The sequence below is a fragment of the Pygocentrus nattereri genome, chromosome 10, assembly GCF_015220715.1.
Source record: "Pygocentrus nattereri isolate fPygNat1 chromosome 10, fPygNat1.pri, whole genome shotgun sequence".
Classification (NCBI taxonomy): domain Eukaryota; kingdom Metazoa; phylum Chordata; class Actinopteri; order Characiformes; family Serrasalmidae; genus Pygocentrus; species Pygocentrus nattereri.
The window spans coordinates 30539025-30560561 of NC_051220.1; the positions used below are offsets into that span (position 1 = coordinate 30539025).

At 39.7% G+C, this 21537-nt stretch overlaps 1 long non-coding RNA gene across 1 annotated transcript; it reads left to right on the plus strand.

Annotated features, from left to right (window-relative positions):
- Positions 1-8877: 8877 nt before the first annotated feature.
- Positions 8878-20902, plus strand: LOC108423443. Its single transcript, XR_001857559.2, has 2 exons — positions 8878-9698; positions 18703-20902. It is a non-coding gene; the product is annotated as an uncharacterized LOC108423443 (long non-coding RNA).
- Positions 20903-21537: the final 635 nt, after the last annotated feature.

Here is a 21537-nt window from a genome sequence, read left to right on the forward strand (position 1 = left end):
CCCCTCACGTTGTCTAAATGGTTGATTTTATTTTCAGGATTTGCTTTTGTTGTCACAAGACATTTCAATGTATCAATGTCAAATGGCTGAACCAATTCATACAATAAAGTAGTGCACACCATGACTGGGTCCAGCTGTGTCATGTGTCATACACCTTCAAAATATAGGTCCCTAAATGGTTCTTGGCTTAGACATACAGTTCTGAGAAGAATCTTTAATTGGTATAGGAACTTTACAGTATTGGAGGTTCGTCAAACTTTAAAGATGTTCTTCTCACTCATACATCTCATTTTAAAACATGGTTCCCCAAAGAACCCTCTATTGAAAGGTTGCCTAGAGAATCAAAAGTGGCTCACCAAAGAGTTCCTTTATTTTGTGGAATGTCCTATAAGATTAGTAGTAGTGATGTCTGATTTGTAAACAAACCACCACACACACCACTGAATCAGTTCTTATCAATGAATTGCTCAAATCATCCATTTTATAAACGTCTTATAACACTTCTTATAGAAGTTATGTGTAATGTTTCACAATCAACATCATAAAATCATAACACATACGTGAAAAAATGTGATAACATTAAAATGTAAAATTTTAAGCAGAATTCATGTGATGCATACTTCATGCAAAATAATGTCTTTTTTTTGGATAATTTACATCAAACAGCCTGCCATAATGTGCGATACTGTAGCAGAGACAACAGCACATTCCATAGAGGTACACAGACATTGGGCCTTGTTCAGACAGGTAGATAAAATTTCCAGTATATTCAATTTGAACAGGGCAGATTTTCTGCACTCTGAGCAGCAAAAAGTCACATGAAATCTGCCTTTTCCAATTTAATTCAATTCAAATTTCTGGATAAACTGACAGGTCAGATCAGATTTCCTGTGTTTTTTTGTCATTCGAGGCCCAGCAGTTCACAGCATCAGAATGTGTGACGAGAAAGTCAGTGGTGCAAATTCACATATCACAGCTTGAACATGGAGAGTAGAAGCTTTTAACAGATATTTAGGCAATGATTTTTGCTTTCTATGTTGTCGTTAACCTCTCCTTGGATCACCACCTTATCGTGGTGGAGGGGTTTGCGTGCTTGAATGATCTTAGGAACTATGTTGTCTGGAGCAAAAGCTCCTGGTAGGGTCTCCCATGGCAAACTGGTCCTAGGTGACAGGTCAGACAAAGTGTGATCCATAATAACCCCTATGAAGACACAAAAGCAGGACTTGTGTACCCTGCCCGGAACAGGGTTACCGGGGCCCCACCCTGGAGCCAGGCCTGGGGGAGGGGCTCGCCAGCGATCGTCTGGTGGCCGGGCATTTACTCATGGTGCCCGGCCGGGCCCAGCCCGAAGGAGTTACATGAGTCCCCCCTCCCATCGACCCACCACCAATGGGAGGGGCAGTAGTAGGGGTTCGGTGCGTTGTGGATCGGGCAGTGTCCGAAGGCGTGGGCCTTGGCGTTCTGATCCTCGGTTGCTGAAACTGGCTTTTGGAACTTGGAACGTTACCTCACTGGCGGGGAAAGAGCCTGAGTTGGTGCGCGAGGTTGAGAGATACCGGCTAGATATAGTCGGGCTCACCTCAACACACAGCTTGGGCTCTGGGTCCAATCTCCTTGAGAGGGGCTGGACTTTATTCTTTTCTGGAGTTGCCCATGGTGAGAGGCGGCGGGCAGGTGTGGGCTTTCTCATAGCCCCTCGACTCGGTGCCTGTATGTTGGGGTTTTCTCCGGTGGACGAGAGGGTAGCTTCCCTACGCCTTCGGGTTGGGGAACGGGTCCTGACTGTTGTCTGTGCTTATGCACCGAACAGCAGTTCAGAGTACCCAGCCTTCTTAGAGTCCTTGGGAAGGGTGCTTGAAAGTGCTCCTCCTGGAGACTCTATTGTCCTACTGGGGGACTTCAACGCTCACGTGGGCAATGACAGTGAGACCTGGAGGGGTGTGATTGGGAGGAATGGCCTCTCTGATCTGAACCCGAGTGGTGTTCAGTTTTTGGACTTCTGCGCAAACCACAGTTTGTCCATCACGAACACCATGTTCGAACACAAGGATGTCCATAAGTGCACATGGCACCAGGACACCCTAGGCCGCAGTTCAATGATTGACTTTGTAGTCGTGTCATCGGACTTGCGGCCATGTGTTTTGGACACTCGGGTAAAGAGAGGAGCTGAGCTGTCAACTGATCACCACCTGGTGGTGAGTTGGATCAGGTGGTGGGGGAAGATGCCGGTCAGACCAGGCAAGCCCAAACGTATAGTGAGGGTTTGCTGGGAACGTCTAGCAGAAGAACCTGTCAGATTGATCTTCAACTCACACCTCCGTCAGAACTTTGACCAGATATCGGGGGAGGTGGGGGACATTGACTCAGAATGGGCCATGTTCCGTTCCTCCATTGCTGAAGCGGCTGACTGTAGCTGTGGCCGTAAGGTAGTTGGTGCCTGTCGGGGCGGTAATCCTCGAACCCGGTGGTGGACACCCCAGGTGAGAGATGCCGTCAAGCTGAAGAAGGAGTCCTACCGGGCATGGTTGGCCTGTGGGACACCAGAGGCAGCTGGCAGGTATCGACAGGCCAAGCGATCTGCGGCTTCAGTTGTCGCCAAGGCAAAAACCCGTGTATGGGAGGAGTTTGGTGAGGCCTTGGAAAGTGACTTTAAGTCAGCTCCGAAAAGATTCTGGCAAACCGTCAGGCGACTCAGAAGGGGAAAGCAGTGTGCCACTAGCACTGTATATAGTGGAGATGGTGTGCTGCTGACTTCGACTGAAGACGTCATTGGGCGGTGGAAGGAATACTTTGAGGACCTTCTCAATCCCACCGACACGTTCTCCAGTGAGGAGGCTGAGTCTGGGGACAGGGGAATAGGCTTGTCCATTACTGAGGCCGAAGTCGCTAAGGTAGTTAAGAAGCTCCTTGGTGGCAAGGCTCCAGGGGTGGATGAGATCCGCCCTGAGTTCCTCAAGGCTCTGGATGTTGTGGGGCTGTCTTGGCTGACACGCCTTTTCAAAATTGCGTGGACATCGGGGGCGGTGCCACTGGATTGGCAGACTGGGGTGGTGGTGCCTCTTTTTAAAAAAGGGGACCGGAGGGTGTGTTCCAACTACAGGGGAATCACACTCCTCAGCCTCCCTGGCAAGGTCTATGCAGGGGTACTGGAGAAGAGAGTCCGGCTTATAGTCGAACCTCGGATCCAGGAGGAACAGTGCGGGTTCCGCCCTGGTCGTGGAACACTGGACCAACTCTTCACCCTCTCCAGGATTCTGGAGGGTTCATGGGAGTTTGCCCAACCAGTCCACATGTGCTTTGTGGATCTGGAGAAGGCATTCGACTGTGTTCCCCGGGGTATTCTGTGGGAGGTGCTTCGGGAGTACGGGGTACATGGCTCTTTGCTACGAGCCATTCAGGCCCTGTACAAACAAAGCTGGAGTTTGGTTCGCATAGCCGGCAGTAAGTCAGACTCTTTCCCAGTGAGAGTTGGACTCCGTCAGGGCTGCCCTTTGTCACCGATTCTATTCATAATTTTTATGGATAGAATTTCTAGGCGCAGTCAAGGGATGGAGGGTGTCCGGTTTGGTGACCTCAGGGTCACATCGCTGCTATTTGCAGATGATGTGGTCCTATTGGGGACATCAGGCCGCGAACTTCAGCTTTCGCTGGATCGGTTTGCAGCCGAGTGTGAAGCGGCTGGGATGAGAATCAGTACCTCTAAATCCGAGACCATGGTTGTCAGGCGGAAAAGGGTGGAGAGCCCTCTCTCGGTCGGGGATAGGCTCTTGCCTCAAGTGGAGGAGTTCAAGTATCTCGGGGTCTTGTTCACGAGTGATGGTACAAGGGAGCGGGAGATTGACAGGCGGATTGGTGCTGGGTCAGCAGTGATGCGGGCTCTTTACCGGTCTGTTGTGGTAAAGAAAGAGCTGAGCCATAAGGCAAGGCTCTCGATTTACCGGTCGATCTACGTTCCCACCCTCACCTATGGTCATGAGCTTTGGGTAATGACCGAAAGAATAAGATCGCGAATACAAGCGGCCGAAATGAGTTTCCTCCGCAGGGTGTCTGGACTCTCCCTTAGAGATAGGGTGAGAAGTTCAGTCATCCGGGAGAGACTCGGAGTAGAGCCGCTGCTTCTTCACGTCGAGAGGAGCCAGCTGAGGTGGTTCGGGCATCTGGTTAGGATGCCTCCTGGACGCCTCCCTCGGGAGGTGTCACAGGCGAGTCCACCTGGGAGGAGACCCCGGGGAAGACCCAGGACACGCTGGCGCGACTATATCGCCCAGCTGGCCTGGGAGCGCCTCGGAATCCCCCTTGGAGAGCTGGTGGAAGTGGCTGGGGAAAGGGAGGTCTGGGCTTCATTGCTTAGGATGCTGCCCCCGCGACCCGAACCCCGGAGAAGCGGAAGATAATGGATGGATGGATGGATGGATGTTGTCGTTAACAGTGAATGCTTGATTAAAAGGTTCAAACATAAAGCCTGTCTCTGAATATTACTGGCACACCTATAGCTTATTAGCAGTTTGCTGTCAACCTTTAATGTCAAGTTCCCTTCATGCTGTGGTTAATAAAATATGAATGCTGTTGTTAAATAAAATGTGACTATTCTTTTACAATTATTTGTCATCATTTTTGCTAATCATCATCAGTTTTGTTAAGTTTTGCCACATGGTCAGCGTTTGCACACGGCTTTGTTACTACAGCAATTTCATAATTAAATAATTGAATTTAAATCTTGTTTCTGAAAACTACTGGCCTGTTAGCATTTTAGCATTTTAGCTATCTCCTGACTTGGTAAGTTTGTTTTGATGAGGGCAGAATATAGTCCAATTACAATACATTTGTAATACAGATCAAATGAAGAGAATGTATTAACAGCTCTTTTTGTTCAGCTTTTATGGCATAAATGTTGTTTCTATGTTTAGTTTTGTATATTGACTTTGCATTACTCGGTAATTTATATGTTCGCTGTAGCCTGTGTTTGCCCCTACTTTGTCAGCCAACATGAACGTGTTCTGATTGATAAATGATGGACTGATGGACATAAATCAGTTGAATCAGACAGTTTGAAAGAATTTTTTCAATTAAATAGATTGAACTTTCCGCCACCAGCAGGTAATCCAAACACATGTAGTCGGCACTTTCCCTGTTTCAGTGTAAATTTTGAGGGAAAAAGGAAAAGATATGATTCAGGAATTATTAACCATAGACTCCAGGTTCATTATTAGGTTATTCATTTCAATACTTAGTAACTAGTAACTATTCTAATAAGTAAATCAATATACAGTTATATGCAAATATTTAGGAACCTCTGGTTAATTTTCTAAGAAAATAAGTCAACACATCCTCTACAGAGGCACTTCAGTGCATTTTAATGCATGATTAATGTTTGTTTACTGAATTTAGCATACTGCATAAAAACATCAAACGTGGCCTGTGCAAAGGTTATGGTACATTTTATATTTCATGAGTTATTTCTTCCAATATGTTAAACTTAGCGAATAAATAAAAACTGTGCAAAAAACAATGCAGACATATATATAAATGTGTTCTCTGTAAGAGATGTCTTGAAAAGAAAATGGAAAATATACAATACCTCATTAAAATAATAATAAAATGGTATTTTAGAGTAGTCTGAAGGACACAAAACAAATTTGAATAAAATAATAAATGTTTGGCAAACATGGTAAACATGCAAAACAGTCCTACAAATTAAAACAAGGGTTTGTTTGTGTGTTGTTAAGGAGGGCGGGCCTGAGCCCTCTGTGGTAGCTTTTACAGCAAGGTCAGTGTCTTTATCCTTGGTCAAGTGAAAATTGTGCTGTCCCATGTAGAACTAGAGGTTCACCCCCTCCTTCCCGGAACGATCGCTTAATGCCTTCAATGCCCTTTTCAACTTTGTTGGAAACACTTAGGATAAAAGGACTAATCGCATCTCTCTGGGCTGTTCCAAGGTCCTGTTGCCTTTATTCTGCAAACATATGCAAACTCTTCTTCCCTCTGTGGGTCATCAAAGGCAGAGCCAGGTGAGGTGAGTCTCCTCTACAGATCACACAGGAGGCAGATTTTCTGCATCACCTGACATAAACTGGTGTGAAATTTAGCTGACCTGCATTCCTGTCACATGGATCTGACAGAAAGACAGAAAATAACGGGGAGCTCACTCATGGTAGTGCTGCTCTCTGTTTGGAGGAGGCTGTAAGTGATCAGGTTAATAGATGACAGAAATGAATTGACTGTACTGTCTGATAAATTGCTATAAATGTCCCCGTGAAAGCGAGCTCCGTAAGTAAGTTAATCTGAAGCGGGGGAGGATTGAGAGTAAGCAATAAAATTATGCATGGTAGTGATTTTAGTCTGGCGAATGTTTCCTTTACATTTCCATTTTAATTGCTGTCCATTCCGGGCCATTGCATGCGCAAAGCAACATCAAGCTTAAACCAATTTGTTTTGACTTTTTTTCCCACTTGACTCTAAACTTTTCCATTAACATCCCACCCACATAATGAAATATTGTCCATGTAAAAATGTTGGACATACAATTTGTGTAATACATAAATCTAATCACATCAAGGATCACTAGGCATGGACTATGAAGTTATCTAATTTGTATCAACTTTATGGAGCAGAAACCTGAATTTGATCAGTGCTGCACAGCCAGCATTAATCAAAAAACATCCATTTACGTTGGTCTGAAGTATTAGCATTTTACTAGAGGAGAAATTGAGTCAACACTGAGATTTCTGGGAAAGGAAAACGTCCTTGGCACAGACGTTTCAGTCAGGCATAAATGATTGTGATGTCTGTGCACTCTGTTGGCCTTCTATTTGGTTTGCTACAGCTTTTATCCTAAGGTTGGGAAATACGTGCCAGCTATGTTGACATAGATTAAACCTAGTCTTCAAACAAAAAAGCAGAAATTCTTGATTGAAATATCATATTTGCATATTTTTCTTTGGAGCACGAAAGAGAATTAATCACTAAACAGTTCAGTTTTCTCCAAGATTTCATTATTTTTAATGTAGTACTGCAGAGAATCCCACTTTTCATGGGTTACTTTCCACGGTTTCATTTCTCTGTTTTCTGAGGAGACTGTGCCACTAAAGCTTTTATATAAAGCCTGACTAAATGGGAGAATACCTCTCGCTGTCCGTTCATGGCAGAGGGGAGAAGGCTGCCATGCTGATTCACATTATTGTCACAGTTTAAAAGCCAGAGACAGGCTTACCTCCAGTGTATGCCTGCAGAAAGAGCCTATTGTGTTCTCTCCCTTAGGAGGAGCCAGGCGAGGAAATGTGTAAATTTGAGCACTTGGTAAAGATGGAGAACATCTAAGAATTGGGTCTTTATTGTTATTCATTTAAATCTCTAGTTCTTCCACTGAGAGCTGAGAACAGTGCATACAAGTGGCCAGATTTGTTTCGACCATTGCAGAGGTGGGATATAATGAAATGCTTGAGGACTTACAGAGAAGCTGAAACTCATCCATGCAATGATGACGAAGAACTGAAGAACCACTTTTGGTTCCCTAAAGAATCTTTTAATGGATGCTTCTTTAAAGAGCCATTCTTTTAAATGAGACCTGTGAAAGTAAGGACCTTTTTGAAGTTTGAAGAAGCTTCACATGCACTTTAAAAAATGCAGACCCTTTGCATATAGAGTTCTAGGAAAAACCTTTAACCCCTTAATGTCAAGGGGTTTTACTACACGCTTTTTTTTCACTGTCCCTGCAGTTACTGAATAATAAGTATGTAATACACCACCGTGACCCTATCTGGACTAAGCAATTAATGACAATGGTGATTATGATGATGATGATGGTATTTTTAAGGATTTAAATAGTGCAAAACTTTGCATCATGTGAGGCTCTTCAAACTAAAGTCATGCTTCTAATTTCTAAAAAATATTTGGTTCTTTGAAAGAACATTGGTAAAAGTCTCTCAAAAGGGTTCTTTATATAACAACACAGAAACCTTTTTGGATACAAGAGGTTCTCCATCACAGGGATGAACCATTCATCTCTCAAGTTCTTTGAGTTATCCTGGTTCTATATATATCCATTGCTCTTTCCAAAGGACCATTAAAAAAAAACAATTTTTTAACTAATGTGCAAAAATATACCAACATTTGTTCTTTGGAGTAATACGATAGAGCAGGGGTGTCCAATCTTAGTTTGGAGATCTACCACCCTGCATACCTTAGTTCCATTGCTAATCAAACACAATATGGGAATTCTTTTTCTGTTTTATTTTAAAGCACTTTGGTTTTAAATGTGCTAAATCAATCAAATTTACTTACTTACTTATGCTCAATCCAATGAATGACGGTCTTCAGGAGCATCTGAATATGAGAGCCAGGTTTGTTGGGTCTCCCCAGGTTGGTAGATCTCCAGGACTAGGATTGAGCAGCCATGCTGTAGAAGAACCACTATTTGGCTCCCTACAGAACCTTTCAATGGATAGTTCCTTGCGGAACATTTTTTTGCAAGACGTTGAAACATCAACACAATGTAAACGTTAAATTGTAAACAATGTAAACATTAAAAAGGACACTCCCAAATGTTTTCGTTCTTTAGTCAACCAAAAAGGTTCTTCTATGGCAGTGCTCATGTAACCCTTTTGTAGCACCTTTTTTAAGAGAAGAGGGAACCAAAAATGGTTCTTCTATGGCATTAATCCAAAGAACTCATTATGGGTCTGTTTGGCACATTTGAGGACAAGAACCATTTCCATAACTTTAATGGACGGTGCTGTGGCGGGTGGGAGCAGACAATGGGTATATAGGGGACATTCAGGAAGAGTGTTTGAGGAAGCCCCTCCTCCTCATCACGGCTGCTGTCACAAACATTTCTTATCTCCGGGACGTTTCTGTGGCTCTCCTGTGCTGGTTGCCAGGCAACCTGGGCTGCATTGATATGCGCGGTGGAGGGAGCAGGGGATGCCGCCTGCCTCTGGAGCGTCAGCGTGGGGCACGACTTCCCTCCAGCACCCCTCTCAACAACACACATACATACACTCGCATACTCCTCACACCAGCACTCGCGCAGCCAGCAGCTCCTTGGCAACACTAGAGGAGAAGAGCCTTTCTGCCTCTTCTCTCACCATCCTCTTCCTCTGTTCTTCTCAAAGTGACGAAACTAGTTACATAGTTTTGTTTTTGCTTCTCAACAAGCTAGAAACTCTTTGATGGTGTAGAGTCACAGTGGAGTGAAGCCTGACATGAAATTATTACCAAGTTTGTGGTGAGTATCCTTCAGCTCTGTGGAGAAAAGAAAAGAGATTTGCCGTCTTGTGCGTGGGTTTATCCAATTAAAAAGAGGACGATTGTACTAAGCATGTGATTCAGCCTTGCTCCTTTCTGCTGCTCCTCTCTGCTCAACATCAACTCAGACGCCGAAGAAGAAGAAGAAGACAAGATGCAGTTCAAGCTTGTATAAGCTGTGTTCAAGAAACTGATGACAGCTAAACTCAGGCACAAGTGAGATGAAACAGGGCAGGAGATCTCAGACCTGCCTTGAGGAGCAACCAAAAACACAAAGCCTGAAAGTGGGCAAACTGGAAGACCCCACAGCTCGTTTTCATTCTGGAACTCCATCCCAGCTAAAGGATGAGTGGAGCCAAGTTGTCTCTTAGTTGCCAGGGATGTCTACAAACTCCGAGAAGGCAATTCCCCCCAGCATGTCCAGTGCTATGTTCCTCCTGATGCTGTGCAAGGTAAGCTCATGTCCTCAGAATATGTTTGAGTTTATTTGGAGACCCCACTTTAAAATGATGAATCTCTTTATATCAGAATCTGATCTAATGTAGCTTCTAATGCTGACCCTATTGGAGAGTAAAATACATTCTTAGGAAAGAGGTTTCATAGCATAAAAGCTAAATTATAGGTTTATAATACTATGTAGAGTGGGGTTCTGTTAGTACTTACTATGCTACTATGTTACTATACAACTACATTAATATATTACTATATATTGATTTTTTTTTTGCAGTATGTTTCTTTACAGTTCTATTACCTGACACTTTTTCTTTGTATTACATACCTGTGTATTATATTAGTACATTTCTTCATTCACACATTGTCTAACAAGGATAAAAATCATTGTCTTTAAACAAGTCAGTTAGATAAGCTAAATGTATCACATTGATTTTTCAAGATACCCACAATTGTGTATTGGTGCATTACAGAGAAACTTAACAAGCCTAGCAGCTCAGTTTTTTTTACAGTGGTAGTGATAGGAACCAGGGGTCACAATGTCCACAATGTAAATATTGCCATTTTATTCACTATCCAAAAGCAAAAGTGAACCTACATGTCTTCTGAAGTTTTATGGGTAATGATGATTATGGTAAAATAGTGATGAATCTGAACAAAAGTGTGTTACCTCTCCACTATGATTGGATTTTAAAATGACAATAATATATAAAATTTAGACCAAATTCTTATTTCAAAACTATTTAAAACAACATCTCAGGCATCAGGCAGCAGATTCGGAGCCTTTCCATGTAATAGCTTTCTGTGAGGGAGTTTTTAGAGGCATTAAGTGCTTCAGATGTCTGGTTCCTATTATCTTCACTGTGAACAATTCTGATTTGGCATATTTCTCCAGAATGGGGTATTTCACAAAGCTTCACAGACAAACTCTGAATGTAATCTAAAAATGTAGTCAGAAATCTTGGAAAATCAGTGGAATTCATCTCTAATAACATAATTGGATGGTCACTATTCTTGTAACAGTGGTAATACAGGACAGTGGTCTTTTATGGATGAAAAAAAATAATATGCAGTGTGACCTTACTTAAAAGATAAACAAAAGATAAATCTAAACAGAATAGAATCAATAAATGCAGTGTATTGTTTTTGTTTGTGTGTGTGTGTGTGTGTGTGTGTGTGTGAGAGAGAGAGAGAGAGAGAGAGAGAGAGAGAGAGAGAGAGAGAGAGAGAAAGAGAGAGAATATGTGTGTCTGTATAGATACAAGCATATCTAAATGTATCGGGGTTGTTTATTTTAATTCCATTTTAAAACAATGCCAAAAGCAACTCTGCCTGTCAGACAAGGTTAGTGTCTTATAACACTGGATATGCTCAGAACTATCCAAGTGGCAAAGGGTTTTACACCTCAGTGCCTCAGAGAGGTCCATTCTGCCTAGGTGTAACCTATTTTTCCAGGTTTGACGATTCCGCTGCCATGCTCCTTTTCCCTGAATCTCATTGCTGTAATAGATGTAGAGCAAACACAGATGCGCTCCATATTTTCTTGGGACTTTCTCAAGAATTTTATCTCTTTTGAATCCAAGGGCAAGATAATCAAGTTTAGTCAATAATTGTTCTGTGTATCTTTTACATAAATACAATGTTTACGCATGTTTATTTGTTTCCTAACTTTTTGCTTTCTTTTGTTTATTTAAAAATTATATCCCAGTGTGAGCTGATGATAAATTACTATTAGATATAACATTCTCATGATCACTAGTTTTAATCAGCATTCTTGTTTATATATGTTTAAACATATAAAGACATATTTTTGTTCCATTCCGACATGAAATGTAGCCTGTGCAAAAGTTATTGCACTTTTTGTTTTTTATGTTTTAATATGTAAAAAATGTGTAAAACTCAGCAGGTAAATAGAAATTGTGTTCTAACATTCAGAAAAATATGCCATATTTATATTTGCTCCTACATGAGACAAAAAAGGAAAGGGATGTAGAATAGTTGCAGATGTCCAAAGCAAAAAAAAAAAAAAATATATATATATATATATATATATATATATATATATTGAGAACTTAAAGGGTTCATATTTTGGGGGCTGTTCTCTCTATAGAGCTATTCAACTTGCATGTTAGTTGCTTAATAGTTACTAAATAACTTTTAGTGAAATAGACTGTAAAAAAATACTTTGTCAGTTTAAACAAAAAGATTAACTTAATCTATAGTCATATGCAACAGAGAAAAAAAAACAACATGAAATGTGGCCTGTGCAAACGTTAAGACACATTTTGTATTTTATTTATCTAACCAAATAAATAGAAATTGTGCTCTAACATTCACAAATACATCCCATATTTACGTTTGCTCCTAGTATAAGATGTGTAAACCAATTTTCATTTAGAAAGTCAAAAAAATATATAATCTGACTGGAAGCGTTCACACTTTGCATAAGCCTGTATGTAAAGAAATTATTATTTCACAAAGTTCAGAGACAAGGCATGTGCAAAATACCATTTAGCATGTAGGTTAATGCTTCTTAACTATACCTATATATTAAGCCATCATGCACCAAAAACAGTAGTTCACTGCTACCTCCTTTGCTTGAAGCCCAGCAGAAGAATGTCACATTTAAGTGTTTTCCCTGGACGTGATAACTTATATACTTTCAGAAAATTAACAAAACATGTGATTTGACCAGGGGTGAACAAAAATATGCATAGGACTAAAAAGCTATTTATTGGTTTACTGGTTTCATTCAACCCAATTAAATACTTTAAATGAAACAATACAAAGCACATTTTAGTTTAGATGAACAAAACCAATATACAGGGTGGTCCATTTATATGGATACACCCAAATAAAATGGGAATGGTTGGTGATATTAACTTCCTGTTTGTGGCACATTATTCAACTGGCACACGACGACCAATCCACTTTGGAAGCTGGCACGTTCCCTGAGTTTTTCCCGATCTGACCCCCTTAGACTTTTATCTTTGGGGTCATCTGAAGGCAATTGTCTATGCTGTGAAGATACGAGATGTGTCACACGACCCTCTTCCCATTGAAAAAACTAAACTTGCCTTGTTCAACTGTAACTACTGAATAAGTCTGAAGCTTTAACCTTATGATAAATCTGCAATCCAGGTTAGCAAAGTTCCCTCAATGTTAAAAAATACACTCGCCGGCCACTTTATTAGGTACAGTTCAGTTGCTTGTTAACACAAATAGCTAATCAGCCAATCACATGGCCGCAACTCAATGCATTTAGGCATGTAGACGCGGTCAAGACAACTTGCTGAAGTGCAAACCGAGCATCAGAATGGGGAAGAAAGATGATTTAAGTGACTTTGAACATGGCATGGTTGTTGGTGCCAGATGGGCTGGTCTGAGTATTTCAGAAACTGCTGATCTACTGGGATTCTCACGCACAACCGTCTCTAGGGTTTACAGAGAATGGTCTGAAAAAGAGAAAGTATCCAGTGAGCAGCAGTTTTGTGGACAAAAATGCCTTGTTGATGTGAGAGGTCAGAGGAGAATGGGCAGACTGGTTCGAGATGATAGAAAGGCAACAGTAACTCAAATAACCAACCAAAATCTCTGAGGAATGTTTCCACCACCTTGGTGAAAGTATGCCATGAAGAATTAAGGCAGTTCTGAAGGTAAAATGGGGTCCAGCCTTTTACTGTACCTAATAAAGTGGCCAGTGAGTGTAAACAAACAAAAAAAAAATGAAGAGTTCAGGCCAACTCTAAACAGTGCCTGATCTTCACTGTTTCAAAAGTGTATATATAGTTAATGGTTAATTATTAGATGACTACAATGACTGAAAAGACACTGTCCTTTCAATCTACTTTATTTCTCTTAGTCCTTGTTTTTTCTATTGACTCATCACAAACGGAAAGTGAAAGACATATATTTGTTTACTATTAAATGTAAATAAGCAGTTTTACACAGTCATATGCAAAAGTTTGGGCACCCCGGTCAAATGGTTTGTTGATTTTCAAAGTGAAAATAGGTTAACACACCCGCTATGGAGAACACACACCTGTACATTTTAATGCACAATTACTGTCTATTTGCTGAATTTAACATACTGGAAAAAATGTATTATAAAATGTGTACAATGGAAAAGTACATTGAACATTTGTTTTCTTTTCACCATATGTAAAACTTTCCCCATATATAAAAAGAAGCAGAAATTGTGATTAATTTGCAGAAAAATATTTAATATTTAAGTTTGCTCAGAGTAGAAGATGTGTTAACTTATTTTCATTTAGAAATGAAAAAAAAATAGCATATGGGTTGTTGCTTCTTAACTACATATTAAGCTATCCATAAAAAACAGTAGTTCAGTATTACAGTATTTGCCTTCAGTAAGACCTTCAGTTAGAATTTGCTATATAGGTTACTGTTTAATGCATCAGCGCATCTGCGAGGTGACTCTGGCCTTTAACAAGGCTTACACCATAGTTCTGTGTGAACATGAACACAAACAATGAGCTAAACCAGGGAGCAAAAAATGTCCAAGTATGTAAATATTTAGGCTTAGGGTCAAATCTGAAGCTTGTAAACAACTTTAGTCATACAGTATATACAGTACTATGGAAAGGTCATTCAGTACCTCCCTTGTCTTGCAGGAAAAAGGCTGGTAATGGTGGAAATCCTGATTTCTGGCTTTGCGTTGCAATACTGTATAAGAGTCTATACCTATGTAGATGGTACATGTTTACGTATAACATAAGATTTTAATATAAGTTCATCATACAATGTGACATGATTACCATTGTGGAAAAGCTCATTGTGTCCCAAGCTGAAGCCTGAGGAACAGATGGAGTTTAAGTCATGTATATCTCCTTGAGACTAGATGAGCTTGTTAGCCAAATGCAAGTTTTATTTTAGCTGGTTTTATGCCTGTAGATTGGAAAAAAAAGTCAGAGCTCTGTATTGCTTTTGCAGTGGAGCTGTGTGGCTGTCTAGACATTTCTCCACAATTAGTCTGCATGAAAAATGAGCTTTATAAGCAGACAGTGCCTTTGGAAAATAGTGTTAGTTGTTGTGTCATGCAGGTTTGTTCTAAAGCAATGAAATAAGATCTCAGTAAAAAGGACATTTAGGAACAAGCATCAATTACCTCAGAAACATTTGGACTGATGTAACACAACTTGGCAGCCACAGGGCCGTGCTGTACCAAATAGACAGCCAGTGGACGAGTTTTGGAAAGTCTCCACGTCTGTGTGATAGAGCAGCTGCTCTCTCTAATGAAGCTGTTTTCCTGCTCACATTTTGGCGAGTCTGACATACTGTAGCTCCCCTACAAACACACTTTTTATCAGCACAGGACAGTTGTCTGCATGCATGACGGCATATTCACAGCTGTACAAAAGAAGGCCATTTAGTTTAAGGGAAGCCCTGCTCAGTAGCCTCAGAAGTGCAGTGCTACATGGCAATGCTATAGACGTCAGGCAGAAAAGCTCTCAACACACTGAACAAAAACCAAGTACAACAAGAAAAAATGAACAATGGCAGACTATTGTGTGTTTTCTTCATCAAAACAAAAGGCAGTAATTAATTCTTTTGCCACTTGATAATGAAATGATTGAAAAGCAATTCTTTCATTCTTTTTAGCTTCCAGGCAAAAGTATTTTAATCAAAAACAGCTACTGAAAGCAGGAGACATTAGTTTGTTGTCACATTTCTGCAAAGATGCAATGCTGCATATGTGGTAATCATTTTTCCAGGATAGTGGTGGATCATTAATAGAGCCCAGTGGTTTGGCAACATTTCTCTGACAGCAGGAGAGAATTGGGCCTCTGTAATAAACATGTCTTACTCAAACCTTTCATAAGTTTACAGAAATTCAAGTTGCACCAGTGGCACAGCTCCAAATGTAATGGAGCTGTGTAATGCCTCAGTAATCTGGGGGTTGCAAAAGGTGATTACAGTAAGTAACTGGTCACAATTGGATTTATTATAAATCATGAAAAAAAATGTTTCTGGTGCTGACAGTTTGGATGGTACTTGAATTTAGACTGAATGTCAATTGTCAAAAGCACAAAAAAAAAGTCTTTTATTTTCTGTTCCGGATTGAAGATCCTAGGGCTGTTGCAATTACTCGATTAAACCTAAAAAACATCAATTAAAATGTATGTTCTTGATGAATTGGCAAAGATTAATTGGCAGTTTCTGTGATGAAAATGCATTTTAAATTTTCCCCTTACTATACAAAACTGAACCTGAAGGCCACACCCATTTACATACAGTTTTTGGCCATATTGTGCTTTATATATACAATCATATGCAAAGGTTTGAGTGTCCCTGGTCATATTATGGTTCATTACTGCATATTTTAATGCACAATTACTGAGCCTTTGCAAAAGTTATTTCGCATTTATGTGTTTTTTTTTCAACCAATATTCACTATATGGCCAAAAGTATGTGGACAGAAGTAGAAGTAGAAGTATCCTAATTAGTGTTCTAATTTTTGCATTCGGGGGTTTTAGCCACAACCATTGCTAACCATTGCTGATATATACAGTTAAGCACATAGCCATTTAATCACCAAAAACATTGTCAGAATTGTCATTGAAGAGTTCAGTGACTTTAAACATCCAAAATTCTGTTACTTTAATCACTACAGAGTCTTGCTGATATAGCCACAAAGGGGGACAACTCCATATTAATACTTATTTTGTGACATTCTTCAGCTTCTTATAAAACCACACACTTATCTTGACTAACAATCAAAATAATTGGTGGTTTAATTAAATACTAATATAATTGACAGTGAAAGTGTTAATTGATCTTAAACAGGCACCTCCTCTATGATTAAAACTGCATTCATGTTACTGAAGTATAAGACATGAACCTCTATGAAATCAGAATCTATTTTTAGCTTGTGTTTTTTAGCTTTTGCACTTACACATTGCAACGTGCAGTGAGGCCTGGTCTCTTTGCACTGTCTAAGAAGCTGACTCTGGAGGGGTAGCAAGCCCTGAGAAGACACTGTAAACTGAGTAGACTGTAGAGTCTCTTCCCTTCAGTATGTGACCTGCTCCACCACCCACAACAAAAGATGTGAAGTCTGCCTATCAGCCATTGTGACAATTAAAAGCCTGCAAGACTACTATAGTGTTACTGCAATGTTACTCCATTCCATTTCAACAACCCAGTCTTAAACCTGATAGGCTACCACCAGTTTATTCAGCATGACAGCGTTGTATTCCAAGATTCCAGACAAACTCTCAGCTACTGTGATCTAAAATGCAGGAGGTGTACAGAAGTACAAAACTTCTCACATCTAATAATTAAGATGCAATACATGATGCAGTCTCTACAGGAGACCCATCAGGTACAGCACCAGTGTGTGTATGTCAACATATTTTCTACTGTTAGAATACATTTTCAGCCCATTGAACATATATTATTCAGTGGATGATAGAAATGAATATATTTTTGATGAAAAATCTTTTTATGGCCTTGAATAAATCATAAAAGCTTGAAAAGAACCAGAGCAACATTCATGAAGCAGCTCAGCAGCGGCCATACACTATCCTACAAGTTTTGGTCTTTAACTCTGATACTGATTAAATAGTTTTTCTAACTCTAGTTGCTGTGGTTTTGAGTGAAATGTTCTTATGTACTGAGCCAGAATTGTTCACAGTGCTGATGACAGGAGCCAAATGTCTGAAGAGTTCAGTGCCTGTCACTACCACTGTAAAGTCTGTAAGTTTCTCTACAAAGAACCATTTCACATCAAACTACTCTAAATGACTTTATTTACATCTAAATCATTGAACTATGTAGAAAAACAAAGAAAAAAATGTATTCCCTAATATTGAATTCCCTTATAATGATCTGTTCAATGCTTTAGGTAGAGCATATTTTTAGTTATGATATTTCATTGAAAATGTGTTGTACTCATGATTTGTGATCTTATGTGTGATCTTATTATACAATCTCAGACATACAGGCACACAGGGAATGACTTTTATTCTTTTAGTGTTTTTATGTATCATTTTAGAAATAAATTATATTGTTATTTTATAGCAATATTGTGCTGTTGGACTACCACACATATTTGAGTCTGAATGTTCTAAAAAAACATTTTGTACACATTTTCATAATCCTCCACAATAATTTTCTTTAAAAATATTTTTTATCAGGTTTTACACATTGCCCATATTCTTTAAATGCTCTTTAAAATAGATATATAAGGACAAAACTATGTTATTTGAGTTCAAATGATACAGATCTATGTAGTTTGAAGATGTGCTTTTGACATTCATGGACATTATTAATGGTCAACATTTGGAAGAGGTACATAACAAACAAAAATAATTAAAGCACAATTTTTATGAAGCATGAGAAGCTATTTGACCGGTAATTGCAGACACTTTGAAGAATATTCAGTCTGTTAAACACAGGGCTGCAGGAACAACGGTGGTGAGTGGGCATTCACCCCACACTTTGCAAAGTACTGTTGCGACACCCTGCTACTTTTTGAGTTCAGGACAGACATATAAAAACCTCTGCTTTCCCTAAACTGCATGAAGTGCTAACCAGCACAAACAGACAGTAAAATTGAGCAGCAGAGTCAATTAGAATCTCCATTTCAGCTAGGAGGCACTTTCAGATCTGCAGTGGGTGGGGCAGACTGTCCAACTTTTCTTTAGTTCGGTTTCGACCTGAGACTCTACCCATATTAATGCAGCACCAGAACAGAACAGCACTAATTTATGAGGGAATTCAACACCATTGACCCTTGAGAGTGAGTGAGCAAGTGAGCAAGCTACAAATAGGCCATGCGGTGCATCTAAAAACTGTATGAAAAGTGTTATTATTGTTGCCCAAGGAACTAAGAAAGTAACAAAATAATGGTTATGTTGCTTTTTCTTGATTAGACCTTTAAAGGGTTAAAGTGTGGGCACAGCATATTCCTTTCAGTTCAGTTCTCTCCATTCTCTCAGTGGACAGACTGATGGCCAATTTATTTCTTTTCCTCTTTTACAGATTGGCCTGAGAGACAGACTGCAGACTACTTCAGAGAAAATGGTAAACACTTCTTTCAGTGATGAGGAAAAAGGAATTCAAGACAAGGAAAGCAAAGAAGAGTCCATTCTGGCCATGCTAGGCATTATCGGGACGATCCTCAACTTGGTTGTCATCATCTTCGTGTACATCTACACAACCCTGTAATAATCAATAACCTGCAATAGCTCCGTGTGGGGTAGCAGTGCTGAACTTCATCATCTTCATCATGATCTGTGCCAAGATGTTAAACCTGGTTCACATCACTGACTCCATGACAGACCACAGATATCATCAGGTGTACGGAAAATTCCCTCAATATCTTAATATCTCATGGCAGTTGAAGAGACGAATGTTGAGACTTGTGTTGGATACTGGCTCCATCACTGTCTGCAGCAGAGGATACGGTTAGGAAGGTCATTACCTGTAAATAAGAAGGAAGAAGGACTTTTTTCCATCCAATAGGAGCTTGGCATCTACAAACTTCTGAACCAGAGAGGAATAATAAAATGTCTGTGCATGAAAAATGTTCATAGCTGAGGCGTCTGAGCCCTTTGACTCGACACTGTATGGCCCTCAAAGTGGTATGATTCTATTGTTGACATTATAACCGGAAGATTTAGAGGACAGACTAAGATTACTTGCACTCCTTTTCAGGAATTATACTGGCAATTTTGCAAGATTACTTGCACTCCTTTTCTGGAATTATACTGGCAATTTTGTTTACAATATTTTTTTTACAAGAACATAGTTCCAACCACAGTTGTTTGGTTGGCAGTGTTACGATGAACAGTTAAAAACAAACAAAAAAGTTTGGAATATTTGATATACCTCTGAGTAATATCTCCATATTTATAATAATCTTTTTTATGACAGTGATATCTTGCTATAAAAAGGCTAAAGTTAACTATACAACTGAAAGGAACTTTAAATAAGTCCAAGAGAGACACTATATTGTCCAATTTGTAAAGACTTGTGTTAGCATATCTGTTATATACTGTTATATACCACACCCTTCTTATATGGGGTGAAGAAATGAGTGCGGTTGGTATTCCTGCTATTGACTTTTGCAGTTTCTTGAGTGTCTAAATCAATGTACAATGTATGACTTAGTTCTTAGAGGTATGGAAATGTAGAAGCTCAAAAAAAGTAGACATTTTTGTGTTACTCTAAAACTGTGCAATATCATTCATGGTATACATTATGTACAGTATATATTGCCTTAAGAGAGAGACATCATTTCCATATTCTGTATTGTGGCCATTTGCATCCTTTGGAACCAGACTTTTATCCTGTTCTACATGGTGAGATGCCATTTTAAAGAAGCCCATTTTAAATGGAAATTATACATACAAAATCAGCAGGACTGTGACAACGGACCGTTTAGATGAATGTCATCAGAGCCAAACCTCTTCTGCATATACTGTGTAATCTGCAGCTTTTATCACACAGCATCAGTATGAAACCTGCACTGATGACAAAAGCACAACAGAAGAGGTAATATGTGCAGAATGAATGTATATACATTATGTATGCATGTGGAGTATTTTTCTTCTCATATGAGAAACCCATATGAAACACATTTGTCACCTCATTAAGTGCCTGTGTCTCAGTAAGAAATTTTCCAATTATTTGTATGATAGAAGACCTACATATTACATCATCTTCAAGATCTGTATCAGCTTTAATGAGAATTTGCTCGGTTACAACTCAATCTTCCACTGAAGGCATGAACATTTGTATGACGTTTGCATAGTTTTAGGCTAATTTACCTATGAATAAGGGGAGCTCAGCAATGAAAACTCAATCCATTGACTGGACGATTCAAATTTTATTGAAAAGGTTTTTATTTTAACACATAGTATTTATATTCAGTGCTGATCATTTGCTTATGTTTAATTTTGTCATTATGGTATAAATTGGCCCACAATAAAAAAAAGGAAAGTACTACAGCTACAGTGCTTCCAATTTGCAAATGATCACAGTTAACTCTGGAGTAAGTTCGGACTCTCCTGGACGCTGATCTGAAAGTATCAGGAAAATGTGCTCACATTTTCTTTCAATTAGCGATGATGCTGTCTGATGGATATATTTCATGATGTATCTGTTCATGAATCAACTTCACTTTTGTGTTGATTTAGTAAAAATGATGACATTTGAGTAAAAATATTGCCAGGCTGTATATACGGTTGGTCTTTCTTGTTCTTTTCCTTTATTAAAATGGATTAGGATGACCGTTACATGCCCCTCAGGTCTCTGACATTTAAAAAGATGTTTACACCATATGCTAAAGTGAACGCAACTGTCTACATCACTTGGAACAAGATGAGAGCTGAAATCAAGTACGGAGAAACAGTAACAAATAAAGTGGAGACATTCGTCAAGCAGAAAACAAATAGTTCTTCATATTTTTGTGGTGTGATTTGGGTCATATATGTGTCAAAATCATTTTCTACGTCATTAGAAGTCCCCAGTATCTGTAGCAGAGTGGAATAATCCTGTTTGGACAAAAGGTTACAGAGGGAGAGAGAGGAGAGAGAGAGAGAGAGAGAGAGAGAGAGAGAGAGAGAGAGTGAGAGAGAGAGAGTGAGAGAGAGAGTGAGAGAGAGAGAGAGAGAGAGAGAGAAAGAGAGAGAGAGAGAAAACTAAAAACAGCTTTTGAATATGTGGGATTAGGCAGTGAACCAAGCAAAAACTGTTTGGTTTGAAGATTCACAGCTGCTAAAATTCAAGCCCAGGAGCCACTTCTCACTCTTTGTTTTACCTCAGTACAGAATGTGCAGCTGCGTAGCATTGTTACTGCAAAAATAGAACTCA